This window comes from Pyrgilauda ruficollis, unplaced genomic scaffold (assembly GCF_017590135.1).
Source record: "Pyrgilauda ruficollis isolate IOZ18807 unplaced genomic scaffold, ASM1759013v1 scaffold9, whole genome shotgun sequence".
Lineage (NCBI taxonomy): Eukaryota > Metazoa > Chordata > Aves > Passeriformes > Passeridae > Pyrgilauda > Pyrgilauda ruficollis.
In genome coordinates this window covers 7,360,661-7,381,136 of record NW_024531043.1, presented here as the reverse complement: position 1 = coordinate 7,381,136, position 20,476 = coordinate 7,360,661, and the positions used below count along the sequence as shown (strand labels likewise).

At 43.7% G+C, this 20,476-nt stretch overlaps 1 protein-coding gene across 20 annotated transcripts in view; it reads left to right on the top strand.

The window, feature by feature from the left end:
* FBRSL1 (fibrosin like 1) overlaps nt 1-20,476 on the top strand; it is a 500,045-nt gene that overhangs the window by 196,833 nt on the left and 282,736 nt on the right. The window lies entirely within an intron of this gene.

Below are 20,476 nucleotides of genomic sequence, written 5' to 3'. Positions count from 1 at the left end.
GTACCTATTAGTCCACTTAAATCAAGATGAGAACAGGTGAAATATGCCTGAAACCAACGTTTCAGCCCAGCCAAATGTGATGGTGCTGACAGAACCTTCCTTTCTGCTTTGTAATTAAGTTAGAGCCAAGGCCACCAGCTATTGAACTCTACAAAGCAAATATATAAGATGCAAGGAATCTCCAATAAAGTTGTAAACTTCAATTAGATGGCACCAGCCCAGGGTCCAGAGGTTTCATTGGATACTTAGCTAATTTTATTATAACAGCAGCATTCTAAATAAGCAGCTCTGGGGCACAGTCTATTAATTTACCACTCTGCATATTCATTAAATCTTACAAACTGGCATCAGTGTTTTGTTTTTAGCAATTTATTTATTGAAAGAGGGAGGCATATTCAACATTGGATCACTTACATTTTCTGTTCAGTAAACCACTATCATTCAGAGTTTGCCTAAAATGAGGAAATTCATACAAGTTGGGGTAAATTTTCCCATTGAAGTGATTTGCTAATGGTTGATAGAGCAACGTGGAGCTTGTAAAACCATTTGCTGTGAAATTTCAACACAAGTTTCTCTTCTGCCCCAAGATGTCATCGTTTTCAGGGAGGTGAAAGGATTGCAGATGGAGATGGCAAGACATTTTTCAGCCATAGCCTCTTTTCCCCTCTCTCCATTTTACATACAGACAATGTAATGTTAATTTCTCTATTTTTATTTTATATTAATCATCCTTAGAGAAGAAAAAGGTGTTTCAAAATAATGCTCTTCTATGTAATCCTCTCTATTGTGATGATGAGTACTTGTTTTGGCTTCTCTTTTCATTACTGTCCCTCTAGAATTGAACCAGTGATGTTAGCAGATCTCTGACAACTCAGATCCTGTTGTGTGAATCTTGGCTTATTACTTGTGTGGCTTTCTTGAACTTCTAAGGAAGCAGGGTGTTTATTTTAAATGTGCATGCCAGTAATGAATCAATTCAATATTTAGTAATAACTGATGAGGAGAGTGCCATAAACCTTGTAAATGGTCAGTTTTTGAATTGTCTTGTTGCACAGGAGTTCAGAAAATACCTTGTCCCTTCAAGAGGTCTTAATGTGCTAAATATGTATGTCTGCAATGAAAGATAGTTATGGTCTTAATTCTTTTATGAAAAAGAATAACTTAAACTATTTTATCATGAGAATTTGCATTTCTAGTTTGGATCTTCTGCAAGTTTTCTCAGTGTCATTAAGGCAGTGAAAAAAGATTTCTTCCTTCCCTGCAGCTGGGCCTGGGGAGCAAAGTGTGACCCTGGTCTGGTGTTTCCTGGCAGAGTGTAACTGATAGATAAATTGATACTGGAAATAATGTGGAACCACTGAAATTAGGTCAAGCTGCTGGTTTGTCTGTGATATGAGAGGCTTCCATTTCTCCTTTAAAAAAGGATTTATAATGGGATTCTCTGCATGTTTGTGTGTATTGAAGGAGCAGCAGATCATGGGCTGCAGGGTTTGATCAAGCTGGGACAGAGCAGTGATTTTTAAAAGGCAGTACTGGCAGAAGCAGTGAAAATTTTATGAATGCACAAGTAACCTCATGTCACAGAGGGATTATTCCTTTAATGTGTTTATGCCTTTATCAAGGATGGGATGGCTTTGTTGCCTAGCTATATAGCATTAGCTCGCTACTATCTGAGAAATAATACCCATTAGTAACTTCTGACTTAGGTATTTATTTCCCATGTTCCTTATCTGCTATAAGTTGATATAAATCCTTCTCCTGACAAATCAGAACATGGATGAGTTTCCTCTGGCAAAAACTGATACTGCAGCTCGTCCTTTAGCTCTCAGGCCTCACGGATTTAACATCAGTGGTTTGACCTCCTCCCACTCTGAGGATACCCTGAGCACTGCTATCTGTGGAGATGCACGATGACAGGGCAATCATACTTGGTGCTGAAGATTACAGTGCTTTTGGCAGTCGCAGATAAACTCAGCCTCACAAGCTGAGCATAATGACATTATGTAGAACTGGTTTCTATTTAGGGAAGGGGAAAAGAAAAAAAAAAGGAGGGAGGATGATAGTGGAGATGAGTGTGCCTGATGTCAGAGCTGGGGTAGAACTTGACTCTGCCTGTTTGCCAGCCACTGTGCTGTCCTGGCTGCTGGACAGACAGCTTGTGTTCTGCTGGATAAGCAGATGTCCTGGAGAATTAGGGATTGCTGTCACAGCCCTGATGGCAAGAGTCCAATCTGCTCTTTGACATGGAGGCTTTGCCTCTATTATCTCTCCATATGTGTGTTTTCCTGCCCAGGGATTTCATGGAAATGAGTGTTAGACGTGGGGATGGGTGAGGCTCCTCAAGGTCACTTTGCTCTGTGAGCAGGTACATTGCACTGCCACTCACAGCTGGCACCAGCCAAGCCTGCATGGAGCTGTGGTGAAAAACTCAGCATCACAGAGCTGAGAGTCTTCACCCAGCAGGGCCTAGACCTGTCAGTGAAACTGGAACGCAGAGGCATTCAAAAAGCACTTCTAAGTACTTACATTCCTTCCCTATATTTAAATTCCATTACCACAGTTTTATGTTGGAAGTCTCATGGCCACCAAGAAGGTTCACTGGGCTTGGTTGTACTGATTTAACACATATAACCAGTTACAAAACAAGTAAAATTTTGACCTGTAATAAGCTCTTCATTTCAACAAAGGGTGTTTCAAGACTTCAGCATTCTCAGACAGATTTGAAAGGATACAATATAGATCTTAAAATGCACGGTTGATTTAGTTTAAGCTGTGATAGTAAAGATGGATAAAAACAGAAATAAGCTCTCACTTCCAAGGTCATTATTTCTCAGTTCTAGGTCATTTGATTTATTTGCCAGCATACTGCAGGCTCTGAGAGCTGAGTAGATGCTTATCCATGGTAACAGTTTTACTTTACCCTACCCAGTGTTGCTAGTGATTGGTAGTGTAAAACCTGGCTTTCAACCACCATGGAGGGGCAGAGACATGCTCAGTGGCAAAGCTGGAATCTCTGCTTTCTGTTGAAGCACGAGGTTTGTCAGGGAACAGTGTAGATTTTTGCCATGCTGGTTGGAACTGGCTCTTTATCACCTGGTTTTCCTTTGGGAAATCAGAAATCCATGATAGCACCAAAGGACTTCATTTTAAGGCAGAGTGTAGGTCTCTTGAGCAGATGGGAGAAACTTGGATTGAATTAAAACCATATTGTGAAAGGTGATCATTGTACTCCTCTCTGCTTCTGAATTTACTTAGGAGGATGTTTAGGAGAAGAGGGAAAGGACTTAAAATACCAAGTTGCCATCCTTGGAGTATAATCCCTGGGGTGCTTCCTTTTTTAAGGGGATTATACTCCAGAATTCAACAAATAATTAAAATCAGTCCTCAGAATGCTGACCATGGCACAACCATTCCTGTCTCAGCCGTGCAAGGAATGTCCCCTGCCTTTCTGCCAGCACCTCTTCTTCCCTTTCACTGCCCTCCTGTCTGTCCCCTGCTTGGGTCCCACTTCAGCGAGGCTTTCAGGGCTCCCAGCCAGCATGTGAACCTTGTGCTCTGTGTGCAGCTGGAGCTAATCCCAAAAGCATGTTCCAGGTTGCTGTTCTCATCAGAAACAAGGGAGGAAGCAGGGCTGGGAAGCTGGGAGAGGGCTCAGCATTCCCACACATGACAGCAGCCCTGTGGGGAGGGAAGGAGAGTGCTGGCTTTTAGGAGAGCAGCAGCAAATTTACATCACTCCAGCTCTGCTTAGGGCTGTAGCTAAAACTTCCAGAAGTTAGAAGTTCATGTGACCAATCTGAGAGACTCCCCTGCCAAATTTTTTTATAAACAACAGAGCAGATGAAGTGAAGGCTCCTTACAGACGTCCCTTGTACAGCCACCCCTGCTCTTGGATTGATCATAAGGAATTAAAGAGCCTCTGCAGTGGCTGAGCAGGGGTGTGTGCCTTTCACAGCACCACGAGCTGCTTACATGGTTTATGTTCCATGGTCTATCAGCAGCAAAGCTGCCCGGGTGCAAAGCCTGTGTGAAAACTGATCTTCAGTGAAATGGGAATTTACAAATGTGGTGTGCTCTTCTCAAAAATAAAATTGAGCTTTACTCATATTGCTATTAAAGTATAAAGCTTTAATTATGCCCTAAATCCACTTCTTTAGCTGGGGGGCTCACATGATTAGCAGCAAGGAAAAAAAAACGGCATCTGGAGAGGCTGTGTGGTGCCATGTTTTCCCATATGTGAAATTTTATACAGTACAAATTATTAAACACCAAACCTCCAGAGAAAGATTGTAATGAAAAATTTAGCACTCCCCCATCAGGCTGCAACTAATTTGCCTTCTGACTAGATCTGAAAGAACAGAGGGCTGTGCTGGTGGTAGCCCTTGATGAGTGGCTGGCAGGAGGAAACAAGCAGTATTATAATATAGTGCAACAGGAGCTGTGGTGTGATGCTTCTGTGGCCAGCCTCTCTGAGACACATTTAAGGTAAACATAAAATAAAAATAAATCACTGCTTTCAGCAAAGGTCCATGGGAGCATATCCTCTTTTTTTTCTATTTTGATTTTTGGCCTCAAGCTCCCAATTTTCATCTTGCAACACTTCTTTGTAACAGAGATGTGCAGGAGAGAGGAGACCTGGACCAGGTGCTCTCTGGCTCACGTGTTGGGGTGTCCTGTCCTGTTCATTCACCTTCCCCTGCCCTTGTCCTGCTCACACCTGAAACATCCAACCCTGCACACTCAGGGCCTTCAGATGTGAGAGCAGGAGGAGCTGCTTGCTGCTGTACGAGGCTGTTCCCCAGGAGACAGTGATGGTGTTTATAGAAACAGGCAGCTAATGGTGGACTGTCTGTCTACCTGCTTTTCATTTTTGTTTGCAGAAGAACATTAGTTAGCATTTTCTTAATGGATAATTTCCCTTTTTTTCCCTATCTCTTCTCTCCCCCCACCCCCTTTTTATTTTAAGTTTAACCCTGAAGAATTTTGAAGGCATGTAACTTGACAGGTAAAGCCAAAAGGATGCTGAAGGTAGCCTGATGTGACTGGAGGCACCCGCTGTGTGCTTCTCTGTGATTAACCATTGTTACACTCTGCTAGGTGCTTATTACAATTAAATTCTTCCTTCCAGAGCAGCCTGTGTCATCCTGATTCGCATGGGGAGAGCTGAAATGTTACAGCAGAAGGCTGGACTCTCCACGAGCCTCTGCTTTTTTCTGGGCAGTTTTTTTCCACATTTCTTTCTTTTCTAACAAAGAAAATGCCCCTTGTGACCCCAGGGGCAGTTTATGCTGTCTTGTTACAGCTGGAACATGATTTTAACAACAGGGAAGTACCCTTGTCATGTCCAGTGTGTCCTCTGGCTCAAAAAGCCTCCCAATCCCTAATTTCCTTGAAGAATTTACCCCACCATTCCTAAGTTCATATTTGCCCCTAAAAGGCAGGGATCTCCATTGCCTGGCTACTGCAGAAGCAAGGGGCTGTAGGCACAAAAATCCTTCTTCTCACTGAGCCAATCTAAAATCCAGATTTTACAGTCTAAGTCCAAGAAAACTCAGCGCCAGCAGATTGCTCTTGGCCCCTGCCTGGCAGGGTGTTGATTAATAATTTGAACCTGCAAATCCTTTTTCAACTTCTGTGAAATCTAAATTGTCCATCTGAGGCTTGCTTCTTTCAAAACAATTCTACTGTGATTTTCACTGCCAGCATAATTCTTTGTAAAATAGATAACCCTGTCAGTGGCAAAGCTGTGCTGCACACCTGGAAGGCAGCACAGCTGCCTGGCTGTGGCAGATGAATGTGGAGAGCTGAGAAGAGCAGAATGGAAAACTGAGCGCAGTTCAGAAATACCCAGCTACATTCTGCTTCATTTGAACTGTGTCTATATGTTTGTCTGTTTCAGAAGTTTTAATTTTTTTGTTAAGGCTGAAATTTTGGGGGTAGACCAGGAGAGATTGGGATCCCAATGCCTGTAGGAGTTAAGTTGTGGTTAGAAAATCTCAGTTTTAGGACTTGCCAGAAAATAATGGTGCAGCCACTTAAGCAAGTCACAGTTTGAGGTTGCTCCTGCCACTGCATTGTCCCTGGGGCAGATGGAGGTGGTTTAGGGGGATAAAACAACAGAGGTTTCTTTGAGATGAGTTACAGGACTTTGCAAAGGTGGTCTGGGAGGTGGGAGTGTGCTGGTCCTGCTGGGTGGATGGTTTTTAGGAGGGACAACACCAAACTTTGACAAATGTGTTGTAGTTTGTGAACTTAATGGAGTTACGAGATGCTTTCATGTTTTCTGCTTAGCTGTTCTGTTTCCATTTTGGCTCCTTTTTTATTGCTTTGGTAAAATGGTATGATTTTACTCTTGCATCGGTGCAAATCCGTAGTAATTCTATTAATGCAAGAAAAAACAACACCTGGTTTTAGAAACCGTGAGAAAAGCAATTGCTATGGTGTTTTTGAAAAAGGACCTTGTTTGCCCAGTAATTCAATATTGCTCTATCATCTCAATAATGAGAGTTCAGCTCATAATGGCAGCACATTTCAAAAAAGGCCATACAATTTAAACATGTTGTAAATCCACCTAATAAGTATAAATTGATTTTTAAGGGGAAAAATGCATAAAACTAGTCTTCTACCATATGTTTCAACTCTACCAGAAACCTTACTTGAATGGTATTTCAATGTGCTTTACCTATTGTGCTGCAAACTTTTTCAGGCTCTGTCAAGTTGTACTAAAGCTTTTAAAATACAGATGGTGGTAAAATCCCCAGTGGAAAACAGACTTCTATTTCAAACTTCAGCACTGTTTTTTTCTCTTCTAGTTCATAGCAGATTTTGACAGATCAGAAGAAATATTCACAGCTTGATGCAGCTGGATTCTTCTTTGGCATGAGCAGAAACATCTGGCCCCAAAACAGCACATTTTACCAAAGGGCCGAAATACATGCACATGCATCTGTTGTGCTAATATATTTTCCTGTGAACTCAGATGTTAATTGCTTTGTTTTGCTGAGACAACAGTGTTGGGTTCAGTGAATAAGATTGTTTCCTTTAGCCCTCTGTTAATGGCTTCCTTTAGCAAGTAATCCTGTTTTAAATAGGAAACTGCCAGGTACAGTGTGAGCAGCAGTAAGATGCAAAGTGTTTTGGGCAGGGGTATTTACACTGCAGTGGTATCTGGATGTGTAGTGTTATAAAGAATTTGCATGTTGACTGAGACAACTATTAGCACAAAAGCTCCATGTGAGACCAGTTTCACATCTCCAGATGAAATGTTCAATTTCTGCATCAATATTTTAGAGGCTTTGGCCATCCCTGCTTGCTGCTTCTATTGTTCTCTTTCTTCTCATCTGCAGGAAGCAACAAAGGAGCCATAAAATCTGGATAATTACCTGGTTATTTAGCTCTAGCCCTAGAGCCTTCATGAGTTTTGTTATTTTGGGCTTTGTTCCTTCTCCCACTCTTGCTCTTTCAGGAAGAGCTGTGGTTCAGAGAAGTCCTTTTCCTGATTTCTGGTCTCTGGATTGAGCTTTGTTCCCCCTGGTTCGGGGCCCCAGTGCTGCTGGTAAAGATCCCGTGGTGAGACAGACCTTGGTCATTTCCCAGATCTGTATCCAAGTACTTGGAAGCCTTGTGCCTTGGTCAGCACTCAGACACAGATCTTCGTGCCACAGTAAAACCTCACTGACCCGTGTATCAGGAGCAGTCCTGAATCCCACCAAATCTTCCCAGTAGCAAAGGCTATGCTCCCTTATCCCTTTTTCACAAAACCTGCCTTTATCTGGTGGCTTCATTTTTTCATGCTGTATCTCTGTGTCTCTTTTTACTAAAATATTTCCTCTGGAGGTGTAAGGTTTCCATGTAGTATCCAAGAAAGCAGCAATTCCTTTTTTTTGCTTTCTCAGCAATCTCTACTCTATTAACACTATGCTTTCATTTTAAGAAATATTTGCTTACATGTCACCCAGGGAGAATGATCTTGTGGTTAAGATGCAAGATGGTTGCTGTTAAAAGCTGCAGTGCTTTTAACCATCCTGTTTTCTCTGTAGTTGTAGTCCCAGCCTTATTCCAGGTTCATTGCTTGATGTTCCCAAAGTCATCTGGTCTTTTCATCCCTTCCGAGAAGGGATGATAATACTACCCACTGCACATCCTCGCTATTTAAATTTGATGGGTATTTGCAGAGTATTTGGAGATGCTCTCAGGAAACATTAGTAGGATCATTAATAAATGCATCTTGCTATTACAGCATCCTCTAAGGTGCTGTGTATATAATTCTAGACTTTCCCACTGAACAAGTAGAGAGAGCAGATGCTTATTATGTTTAAAATACCTTTCTGCACCAAATGTGACAAGGAAGATGAGCATTTCCTGAAGCTAAGACCATCCTTATGGGAAGGACTGCAGCAGGCTCAATTAACTGGGCTTTAATTTCATTTTAGAAGCTTCTTGTTCCAGTTCAAGTTAAACTGATTGATAACTTATTTAACCTGAACAAAATGAAGGTTTTGGCTTAAAACTTGACAAGCATTTACAATGCTTTAAATCAACTTCAAATCAGGCTTTTAGTTGAACTAGTGGACTTGTTTACTTTGGGCTTTGGCAAGCCTTTGTGCCCTCTGTGAAAAGTGCAGGTGCACTGGCTCACATTTCTCTGAGCCTGCCTTAGGCAGGCTTCCCCTCCTCTGGACCCAGCTCATCCCCAGGCACAGCCTGACCCCTTTCTGGAAGGCACCAATTAGATTTTGCTCTCCAGAATCAGTGAGGAGGGGCTGTCTAAACTCACCGGGAGCAATTCAGGCCAGCTGGATAACCCTCAGTGTCTGCCTGGTGTCTACCTCTGCAGTTTGCCCTTTCAGCTGTATCAAAGCTACAGAGTGTCAGCCAGTCCTTTTGTGACTGAGAAATGGTAAAAACCCAGTTTTAGGGAATGTGTAGCTACTGCCAAGCCACTCCTGTGCTGCACATTATGACAGTACAGCCAGGGCCAACAACAAGGATTTTTCTCTACCATAAACTACTGGAATCTGTGGGAGGAAGGTAGGGCAGGATCCCAGTCCATCTGCAGTGAGCTGTTGGTGCTGGCTTTAGTTCCTTGCACGTTTGGGAAATGCCCTGTGTCCCTTGATGGTAGCCAAGTACCAAGCAGGTATTTCAAGGAGCTCTGGGCTCAGCCTGACAGCATTGCTGCCTTCTAAAGAGCTGCTTCCCCTTCCTCATCTGTGAGCATTAATCTCAAAGTTCAGTGGTCATTAGCTAAAATAATTGTCACCCCTTTTTAGTTACTCAGGACTGAAAATTACCAAAGGGTTTCACCTTAGTTGCTTAGCCTCTAATTATTCTGAGATTTTTGTTTTCTTCAGGATGTCAGTCAGCAAATAGGATGTCCCCTGGGCAGTTAGAGGAAATTGCTTCTGTGTTTCCTTGAGGAACTGGCTGTGCTTGCTCTTGTAGTTTCAACACTTTTCTCAAATCAGAAAACTCGCCCTGGTGGTGTAGGAGCTCGTGGCCTTACTGAAAGTTTCCTTGACAACTCCAAAGTTGTGACTGATCATAATGGATGATCACAACGGTTGATCACAACCAGGCATGCACTGATGTTTCGAGTTGCCTCTGCTTCAAGTCCAGACCTGCAGAGGTGTGAGGTTTGCTCTGATTTTTGCCAGAGTTGCCTTGGTTCATCTGCTCGTGCAGATTGAAATGGCTCTGGCTCTTGTTGAAGGGAAGCAGCTGTGGTCAGCTCTCCAGTGCCTCTGGGAGACTAGGGACAGCTGTGGGACAAAGACCTCTGCCAGGGAAAGGACAGATCCCAAAAGCCTAGACAGAGTTCAAGGAGAGGCTGTGTAGAGTTTGAATTAGTAATAAAAGCAAATTGTACGTCTGGCTTGAACAAGGTAGGAGCTGGAATAAAACTACTCATGGTGGTGTGCATGGGAATTGTCTCTGCTTTGCTAAGTTCCCACTGTGCCAGCCAGCCATCAGTTCCTTCCACACTGAAGTGGTGGTTCTCCTCTTGCCTTTAATGCCAGCAGCTCCTCCAGCTGCTGTGGGGCTGGAGCCTTGCTCCTGGGTTTCAGGGGACTGTCAGCCATAAAAGGGATGTGACAGTGGCTGATCTGCAGAATAACTGGAAACACACAGTGTCAGCCAGATCCTGGGCATGGGGGAGACTCTCTCCTGTGCTTTGAACTGTGCCACTGCAGCTTAACCTCACCCCAGTGCTGGGCAAGAGAACTGGCTTGGAGTCTATTTCTACTCCTTGGGAATTGCCAGGCTGTGACTGTCCTGCTGGGGGTAGGGACCAGCCCGGCTGGGGCTCTGCTCAGCACTGTGATCTTTGACAGCAGTTTCTGCAAAATGCATTACTCCCTAGGCAGCCTTTGCATTTATTTATTTACTTTGTTTCTTTTCTTTTTTTCACTTCAGTTTATTAGTTGCACGTGTGGCTTTATCTGGATAAAAATGCATGCAATTTATGCATGCCTACAGTAGCATATGTTTTATATATTGGGTTTATGGGGATGGTACTGATTCCTGAATTAATTTGAACAGCAAATTGTTGTTGTATCTGCACACAGTATGTCTTTTCTTTTTTTGACATGTATTATATGACACACATCTGGTGGTGTTTTAATTGTGTTATTGTGGTGCCTCAGAGTCCTAGCAATGAATTTGAAACCCAACTGTACTAAGCACAGCTTTTTCACATGGGACACTTGGAGGGGTTGAGCAAATTGTTGAGCAAGAGTGTGGGTGTTTTTTGTCTCTGCCTTGAATTGTGGACAAGAACCCAAAGGAGTTTGCAGACTGTCTTCACTGTCAGACAGCTTTTGTGCCCAGTTCTAGGTAAGGAAAGACCTGCAGTGCTCACACCTGGAGAGTTGCTGGCAATTTTTGGTTTTTTAATGACGGTTCAGTTGATCTCTGTGATGCCCTTAAGAAGGACTTGTACCAGTTCAGGACAACTCCCCAGGTTTGTCCGTGGGTTAGGCTGTACCCACCATGGGCTGTGTGTTCAGTAGAGCTGTGCCTTGCTGGTGCACTGGGGAGGCTGAAGACCTTCCAAAATCATTCCTGTCAATGCTGTATCTGAGAGAAAGTGGCCTCTCTTGCCTTGCTGAGGGGTTGGATTAGTTCCCTTTGGGTGCAGCATTATGCAGGAAGACCATAAGGACTCACTAGTCTGTGTCACCTCCCAGCCTTTCCCAGCAGGCTCTGTTTGGCAGCACAGCCTCTTCTGCAGGAGCTGCAGGCAGCTGCTCTCCTTCCTCATGACCACAGTGCAGCCCTGCTTTGGGATGTGTTTTTTTTTCCCTCCTGAGGTGTATTTTCCACAGAATTCAAGCTGCTGCCTAAAGCTGCCTTCCCCTCCTCTTCCTTATTTATTCTAAAAAGATATCATTGGCATCTATGAATTTTATCTGCAGTGGTTTTGATAACATTTTTTCTCAGATATTGATGTGACTGTTGAATAGCTTCAAACCTTGTTTAAATCCTTTTACCTTCTGTAGCGAACATTAATGTTTATTTATTGACACTACTTTCTGAGAACTCAGCTGATCTGGTCTCCACTTAAAATATGCTGTATTGATATTTATATAGCACTAACTTTTATCAGAATGCCTTGTAGTATGAGTGCATCTACAATCCTAAATGTATCTCATTTATCCAGTTTCCTTTTCAGCCAAACTTACTGAAGAAATGAAACCAAGCTTATTCAAGAAGATTAATTTTCCAGAAAACCTTGTTGAAATAATTTGAGTCAATTTACTCCAGTTCTGGTTTTCTTTTCTTCTGCTGCTCAGGCCTGGTATCACAGCACTGTACCTACAGTAGCCCAGCCAGGCCTGATTGCTCTTCTGAAATGTTTCAAACACTTGTCTTTAGACTGTTTTCTCAGTGGATATTCCAAGATCAGCTGAAACATCTGTGTGACATGATCTCCCCTAATATTGCTTGTGCAACAGGTTTGGACTTTCTTCTTGGCAAATGTTGTCTAATGTCCTTCTTTAGCTATCAGAAGGCTGGGGAATGTCTGTTTTCTTCCCAAGGTTGAGGCTGAACTGCACGGAATGCCTTGCCTGTCTGACATAATTAGTCATAAGTTTACCTTGCTTTTTGGGATCTTCTTTTACTAAAATCACTTTTGAAGGTTATCATCACCTTTCACATTGAAATCAAAGTCCTCAGTTTTGTGGAGTAGCATTACCAGAAGAGAACTACTGCAGTATGCAGAGATATTTTTCTTGGTGGAATTTCCTACTATATTTTGAAATATTTCCTGCTGCTTTGGACAATTTAATATGTATATTAAATCTGCTTTTGCTTTGAACATCACAGCTGTTGATATTAGCCTTTAATAGATGGTATCTGTATGCATAGATGGCAGCAATGTTAAAGCTGTCAATTCTGATTGCCTCCTACATGGTGTTTAAAAGCATCGTGTAAGCTCAGCCTAATTTAGTCCGTTGGCTCCAGCTGAACACAGCTCTCTCCTTGCTAAGTGGATGCTTAGTCAATCATCCCTCTGTCCTGCTTGGAGCTACTTCCCTTACAGTGATCCTTTTGCTATGGTCCACTGCACCAGATTGGTAACACTTGATGCATCTGCTCTAAGAGTTCTGAGCTCATCTTCAGTGTATCCATTTCTTTCCCATTACCAAAAAACCCCGTGCCAAATCAATTTTCTATTTGATGCATATTGGATGGCATTTTATAACCGAGAGTCACAGGTCCAAATCATCTTTATGTGAAACTTGAAGCTACAAATCTTATTTTCAAGAGGCACGGAGGCTTTCAGCTCTGAGAGGCTCAGAGGCTTTCAGTTCTCTCATGGGCTATTTACTGGATGCTACTCCTTGAGACCTGTCACCTTGTTATGATCTTCACCACAGGCTCCAGGGCAACTTCTGCTCTGCTGCCTGGAGCTCCTCCTCCTCCTCCTTCACCGATTTGGAGACTGCAGGGCTGTTTATCTCACATATTCTCACTCCTCTCTCTGGCTGCAAATGCTGCTGTGCAGCAACTTTTCCCCTTCTTAACTGTGTTATTCCAGAGGTGCTGCCACCGTTGCTGATGAGCCTGGCTTTGGCCAGCGGTGGATCCCTCTTGGAGCCAGCTGGCATTGGTCTCACTGGACACGGGGGAAGCTTCTGGCAGCTTCTCACAGAAGACACCGTGCCACCAAGGCCTTGCTGCACAAACCCAACCCGCGCCCCTCCGCTGGCTCATGCAGCCAGCCCCCAGGGCCCGTAGGTGCCACCTGCGTGCCCTGTTGTGGAAGGCAGCTTTAGTTAAAGGGGTTGGGAATGCTGTTCCCCCTCGGCAGTCCCAGTCCCGCTCGGGCACAGGCGCTGGCTGCTGTAACCCGAGCAGGCCTGCGCTGACACAGTTTGTCACTGACGTATGTCAAACCCAGATTGTCCCAGCTGTCTGCTGCCATCTGCCAAGTGCGGCTGGGGGCATGCAGAGTGCAGTTTGCTATGCGGGCCTGATGGCAGCTGTAAAATCGAGCAGTTTTGCCTGCTTAAGCACCAGCTTTTTTCCAAAATAAGCATTAGCTCTCGCATGGCAGCGAGGCTCCTGATCCTGAGAGCGCGGGCCGTGCTGGGGAAGCGGTGCCGGCTCTGCTCCGCAGCCGAGGCCACCTGCCAGCCCAGAAGCTGTGAAAAATCACTGCAGCAGTTCCAGAGCTGCAGAAAAGCCAACTCTGCTGCTCCATACGGCCTCTGTGTGCTGGGAACTGGGGAGGAAGGCTTCTCCAGGCCCCCATGGCGCTGGCCTGCTCTCTCCATGGCACCTCACAGAACCATGAGGTCAGGCAGAGCTCCTCCCCAGTCAAAAGTGGCACCAGGTCTGCAGAAGTGTCTCCCAGAGAGCTGAAGCTCAGCTCACTTCAGGATGTTGCCCTGGCTAATGACAGCGCCAGACAGGACTTCTTCCAAAAACTGCAAAAGGAGCTTGGGTTTTATTTGCTCTTAGGAAGAGAAGGTGACCCTCATATCTGGTTGCAAGCATTAAGATGTAAAGTCAGGTTGTTATTGAGTAGTTAATGTTGCTCATGTAGCTGAGAAATTATCAGTGGCTTTTGAATACTTTGGTTTTTCACTGATAGTACTTCTTATTTGGAGAAATTGTTGTGCTTGCCTTGACAAGTACAGCAGCTAACCAGTCTGAGCTCAGAAATCCTTTGCTAGCATCAATTCAAGTTCTCTGCATCCCAGCGAGGGGTAAAAACGAACCACTGTGTTACAGACTGCTTGACTGCAACACAAGTTATTGATGTAAATTAGCCAAAAGAAACTGGTAAACCAGGATTAGGGAGCCAGTAGTCTGCATAGCAGGTAAATGTGCAAATACTAACCTTGGAAACATCATGGAACTGAGTGACTGTCAAAAAAAAAAAAAAAAAGGACAATTTTCCTTCAGTATCATAACACTGCTGCCATTTGCTTCTTCATCACAGTAAGTAAAAACGGACATGTCCTGTTTAAAATGAGTTATGGCCAAGATAGCCCATCACAGTATCCACAGCAGCACCACCCAATTAGAAAAACTTCTCTAATCCAACCTGATGCTACTGTCATTTTTTTAAAATGAGCCTTACTTCAATCATAACTAACTCAAACCATAACATTGCTTTCTATGCCATATGTCCTTATTTAGAGGGGAGAAAAAATGATTGCACCCTTAATTCAAAGGAAACGTTTCCCTCTGAGCCAGAACTCAATAAAATGTATCAAAAAAAATTGTGGAAAAGGGCAAGCAAAGAAAATCAAATTGTAGCGTGTGAAACGATTTAAGGAGGGACCTAGGGAATACATAATCTCCAAACTGCCAAGTTAGAGCAAGTATAAAATATACAAACAAGCTTGATATTTTTCCCAGTTGATCTCATTATGAGGTATGCTTGGGATAGATAAATTTTGTTAGAATGCATTAAGGCTGGATTTTCAAGGAAACAAATCAGAAGTAATGTGTTTAGCTGATTCCACCTTGTTTTGATACGTGGCCCTTTTCAGGTTTAAAGAAGTACATTTTTAAAGCCAAATGGTTTGTTTTGTTTCAAACATTAAAACCAGAGGCAACTGGGTGACTTCCCCCCCACCACTTTCTGGAAAACAGACGTTTATAATTTCGGCGTGGTCTTTAATCATTGGGGTAGAGCTCTGTGCACTATGTTTCACTGCCACTTATTGTTGCCTGCCTAAAATACACTGAGTTAGCCTTGAGTGCAATCCCTTAACAGACTGTTTCATCCACAAATAGTACTTTTTCCAAGTCTTCAATATATTTTAATTAAATTGTCCATTTGTATTTATTAAGGCAGTTTACTGTCTCCTGCTGCAGAAAGCTGCTACTGCTGATAGTCTACCAGAGAAACATGAGCTTATCTGAGACTTGATAATAAAATGCAAGCATATGGTAGCAAAAAAGTCTCCCAAAATATTGTTTAAGCATCCTTTTCATCCTTTATTGGGAAGGGGACAGGCCATACAATTATTTTTTGTTAAGTTTTTGGAACAGTTGGTGTTATCAATTCTTGTAGCCGTAGGAAATCATGATCTTTGTTGAATGAAACGTTACCTGCAGGAATTTTTTCTTCAGCCCTGTAGAAAGAGTTGAAAAAGGGTCCTTTGGCAGAGCTGATGATAAAGTCATTACCTGCTGATGAGATGTAAAGTGGTGTTCAGCAGCATTAGTTTAGATAGATGAGCATGATAAGGTTGATTCATCCCTGTCTCTGGTGATCTGAAAGCTTGGACCTAAACTCTGGGACTTGGACGCCTCTCAGCTCTGCCCACTTATCTCCAAGTGGTTCCTGCCAAAATAGATTTACCATGAAGTCAGTAACATGGAAATCCAAAGGCTGTGTTTGGTCTGTCCTCTCTCTCAAGACAAATGAAAGTGGATCTTGCAGAGTTTTAAAAAGGAATTAAACTTTCTTCTCAAAGTTAATGTGTTCCTGAAAGGCGATAACTTGGCTCAGTGCTGTGTGGAGCTCTTTGCCCTTCTGATCTGGAAGGGCGGCTTTGTTCTCATGGATCATTCCCGGCTCCAGAGTGCAGCACAAAGTCAGTGGGTGCCATTCCTGCTGGTGCCTGTCCACTGGCAGAGGTGACAGGATTAGTGGATTAATAGACCCATCTGAGCCACCAGAACAGGCATGTCTGAGATTAATACCTTCATTATGTCTCTCCCTGAGGCTTCTGCTTTCTGTCTTTCCTTCAGAACTGTGCAGAGAGAGATTGCTGGGAATTTCTTTTCCCACCCTGTGTGTATGCAAGACCCATTTTGTACAACACAGATACAAACCCAAGCAACAGCGAGGGGTTTAAAATGAGACCGCTGTGACTTTAAGAGCGAGGGGGAAAAAAAACTGTTAAGGAAGGAAAATAAAAATCCCACAGCCTGTTGTAGCAGCTGTAGCTTCAGATCGTGTGGAAAATGAAGGCAGATGATTCAATTTGGCCTGTGCCCCGAGTACATTTCCAAATGCTTCTGTGTGTGCGCAAGATAATGAACAAATATATTGAGATGGCACAAGATCAGTCCGAGTTTGCCGCTGCACAGGCCGTGGAGCTCCCAGTAGGAGCACACTAGCTGTGCTGGGTTAATGGGGGTGAGGGTCGGCAAGCCCAGCACCTTTCAGAACAACTTAAGAAAAGAATTTGTCTCCTTTTGCCCCAGGCTCCCCGTGGCACTCAAATGGAGCTTGTGATAAATCGAAGTGTATTTATTAATAATGAGCAGGGGCAGCGTGCCCACGATGTGAAAATAGGTGTGCCAAATAAAAACGTGCTTCCCTCTGACATCGGAAAAGCTTAAGTAAATGGAGAGCAGGCTGATCTATTATGATTAAAAAGCGGGGGCTGAGAGCCAACACAGTGGTAATGAAAAAGCCCTTTTAGGGAAGCAAGGCCCATTCTGCCCATTCATATATTCCTCCACCCCCACCTCACAGGAAGAAGTAGGGAGAGGGAAGTTGGTTGGGAGAGATGGAAAGGCAGCAGCCTTCCAGGATAGCAGAGCTGGAGTTATTACCAGGATGAGTTATGGTATTTACTCATGCTACATGATGTCCAACAGCGCAAGGTTCATAATTCTTGGCTCCAAACATGGCTTGGGACTGTCCACGAGCACCTGCACGATGCAAATTGATCATGGCCTTACAAACCCTCTGTACCTGCCCTGGTCCTTTCCTGCCTGCAGCCCTGGCCCGCTCCCACTGAGCTGGCAATGGTCTCTTCCACGTTCCCAAACACAAATCTGTCCTTTCTGGTGAAAGCTGACTGCACAGAGCCAGGATTGCCTACTCCCAGCTTTGCTCTGCGGTGTGTGGTGGGTCTGAGGTGTTATTTATCTTGCAGGAGACTGCATCGGTCTGGTTTTTAAGCAGCTTTGGTTTTAATTAATGCTTTTGGAGAATTCCCTACAACAATGAAACAGGCTCTGCTGGAGTAAAACTTCAGCACCCATTCAATGTTTCAGTTTGTATGTGGGGACATTAGTGTCTTGCTGTCTTAGGGTTTGGAAGATATAAATTAACAAATAGCTTCAGTTGTCCCCATGTGCCTTTTTATTTTCCTCCAGCTTTGCTCTCCTGAAATGACACAGTAGTCAGCCTTTGTCTAAGACAAGATTCCCTCCCGCCTCCAGCCCTCAGGAAACGAGGCTGAGGAGCACCTTTCCAAGCCCCTCTCTGTAGAGCTTTGGGCATCAGAGTTATTTTGAGACATTTTGCTTATCAGATGGCTGCCAAAACACTTTGAGCAGACTTAAGGGCAACTCTATCAAACACACTCAGGTTTGGCCCACACACTTCCTTCCTCCTGCTGTTCCCCAGTCTCTGTTTTGGCTCTGTTACACTGGCTGGAACCCTCCAGTTCCAGTTTGGATTAGTCCTGCCTCAAACAGGGCAAACCCATCCACAGGATTGTTTTTGCCCAAGGACCTGGGCACACTCAGTGGGTAATGCAGAGGGATGGGGACACGCCATGTGGTCTCAAAAGGATTGGATTTCGGGTGAGAACAGCCTGTAATGTTGAATTGCATATGTAATGGTGGTTGCTGAAGGACATTGCCACTGTGTGTAAAGACTCTGGACAATCAATATGGGCTGCTGGGATATTTAGCTGGGATATTTTGCTCATCCACCGGAGGTGTTTAATCCCCATGGCTGGTGTTGCATTAGTGCCTCTGGAAGTCCCTGGCAATGTGTAGTATGAGAGGATGTAGTGTGTTTGGCCTGTGGATTTGGGGAGTTGGTTGGTTGGATCTCGGCTGAGCTGGACATGACATCCCCAGGCTGGGAGCAGGGCCAGGAGCCCACTTTGCCTCTGGAACAGTAATGACTTTTTCCAAGGGAGAGGAACACTAGTTTTTATAGTAAAACTCGATCAGGGAACGTGGTCAGGAGGAATTTCCAGAACTCAAGCAAAAACACCCAGAGAAAATCACTAGAAATCAAGCGGCTGAGCCAGTGGCAACTTTGGGAAAGAAGCTTTTGGCCAGTTTGCTAATACCCAGGTCTGCCGAGAGTGCCCCTGAAACCAATGCATCTATTTAGCAGAACAACTTGTCCTCCTCCTTGGGTCCTGCATGTGGCTCATTAGGGTAATTACTGATGAATTAAGGCAGCTTGGCTGAGCGCTGGGGCTGCGGGTGTGCGGGCTCCCCTGCTGGCAGGCAGCAGGTGTAAATGAACAAGATCTGTCAAAAAGGCTGATGACCCTCTTAATTCACAGCAGCAAACTGGGGACAGAGGTAGTGCAGCAAGTTTAATAATTGATATTTACTTGGAAAGGTTAATGGCAGCAGTGATGCTTCTAATTTGCTTGCCTGTGCAAGACCTTGTCAGGTCAAATTGTCTCAATTTGTTACTGTGTGTGTAGGTGTAGTTTTCCTTTAATGAAATTTGGAGAAAAGAAACAGGTGGTGTTTGGAGCTGACTGTAACTCAAGAAAAGCAGCAAAAGGATCCAGTCTGGTAACAGGTTGGGTGAGTCTGTGCTAACTTTAAACAGCTGGCAGTTTAGTCCTTTTGAATTAATTCTAGCAACCATTTGCACTTGGGAAGGTGAAAGGATTTGGAATGGCATAATTTATTTTCCCCTTAATTTGCAGCTGTCTAGGAGTTGTTTAGGTCAGAAGTGTAATAATTTTGACAGGCTTTGATGTGTTCCTAGGTGGGAGGGAGAAGGTTATGGATCAGAAATCAGAAAGCTGCAGAATTCAATGGACATTTCTGTACTGTATTAGGGAAATTGTAATTCTGCCCTGTAATGGTTAAGTGGTTCCTATTTCAGGGCGAAACAAAGCACCTGCTGTGTCTGGAAGGATTGAAATTGGCAGGTCAGATACTTTACATCCAAGACTTTCAGAAGAGCTGGTGAATGACTGGAAACCAGTGGAGTTGGGTTTTGAGTAAGTGCAGAAAGACCCAGATGACAGAAAAAAGCTGGAGTGCCAGTGGTATGAAAGGCTGTAATTAATGGGGTATTACCATTTGTCTTATTGGCTTGGCATCAATCCTAGGCAAGATAGTGGCATAGCTGAAGTAGTAATTGCTTAATAAAGACCTAAAAAAGAATAAAATAAGTGAATGACAATCATTTAATGTATTTAGGGAAAAAAATCTTACCAAATTTACTTAATTATATGTGGAATTTAAAATTTGATGGCTTATGGCCAATATTGATGTAGTATAGTTAGATTTCTCTTTTTGATGTTGTTGACCTAGTTATTAAGAAAACAGACAATATGGATTGAACATCATGAACTGCAAGTGAATTATTTCTTGCCTTGATACATGGTGTGGATTGTTGGAAATGCTTCTAGCAGATCCCAGCAGAGATTACCTCTCATTGTGCTGTGCTTTTGAACATTTTTACATAGGAGCAAAGAGGAAATATTGATCTTGATAAAAGTTTTCAGGTGGCCAACATATTTGAAAGGTGGTGGACAAGGAGTGAGACAGAGCACTGCACTGAGAATGGTGGTTGTATGATGAGGTGGCCATGAAAAAAATTGATTTATATCACTTAGATGTGTCTAAAAGTCTTATCCTGCAGAAGAAAGTGTATTGGTGAGGTGTAAGGTGTCAGCAAGGCATGCAGAGCAAGGACATTAATCAGAAATCTACTGAGCATGATATTTTCTTTCAACTTCTTTTCCTTTTCCTTCTGGTACCCATGCCCATACAGGGCTGTACACTCTGGATGAGAACTGGAGCTCATTCTCCACACAGAGAACATTTCATTAAAATATTGACAGACTGTGGGGCACTTAGCTGGCAGCACTGTCAAACATCCATGGAGTGCAGTGATCAGTGCTCCCAGTGCTCAGATTGCTGTGCCCACATGGTGACAGCATGCCCAGTGTGCCCAGTGCCACAGGGGCAGGGCTGCAAGGGTTACATCAGCACCAGGAGCAAACCCTGCTGGCTGCCAGCACCACCATGGAACAGGACAGCAAGAAACAAAGGG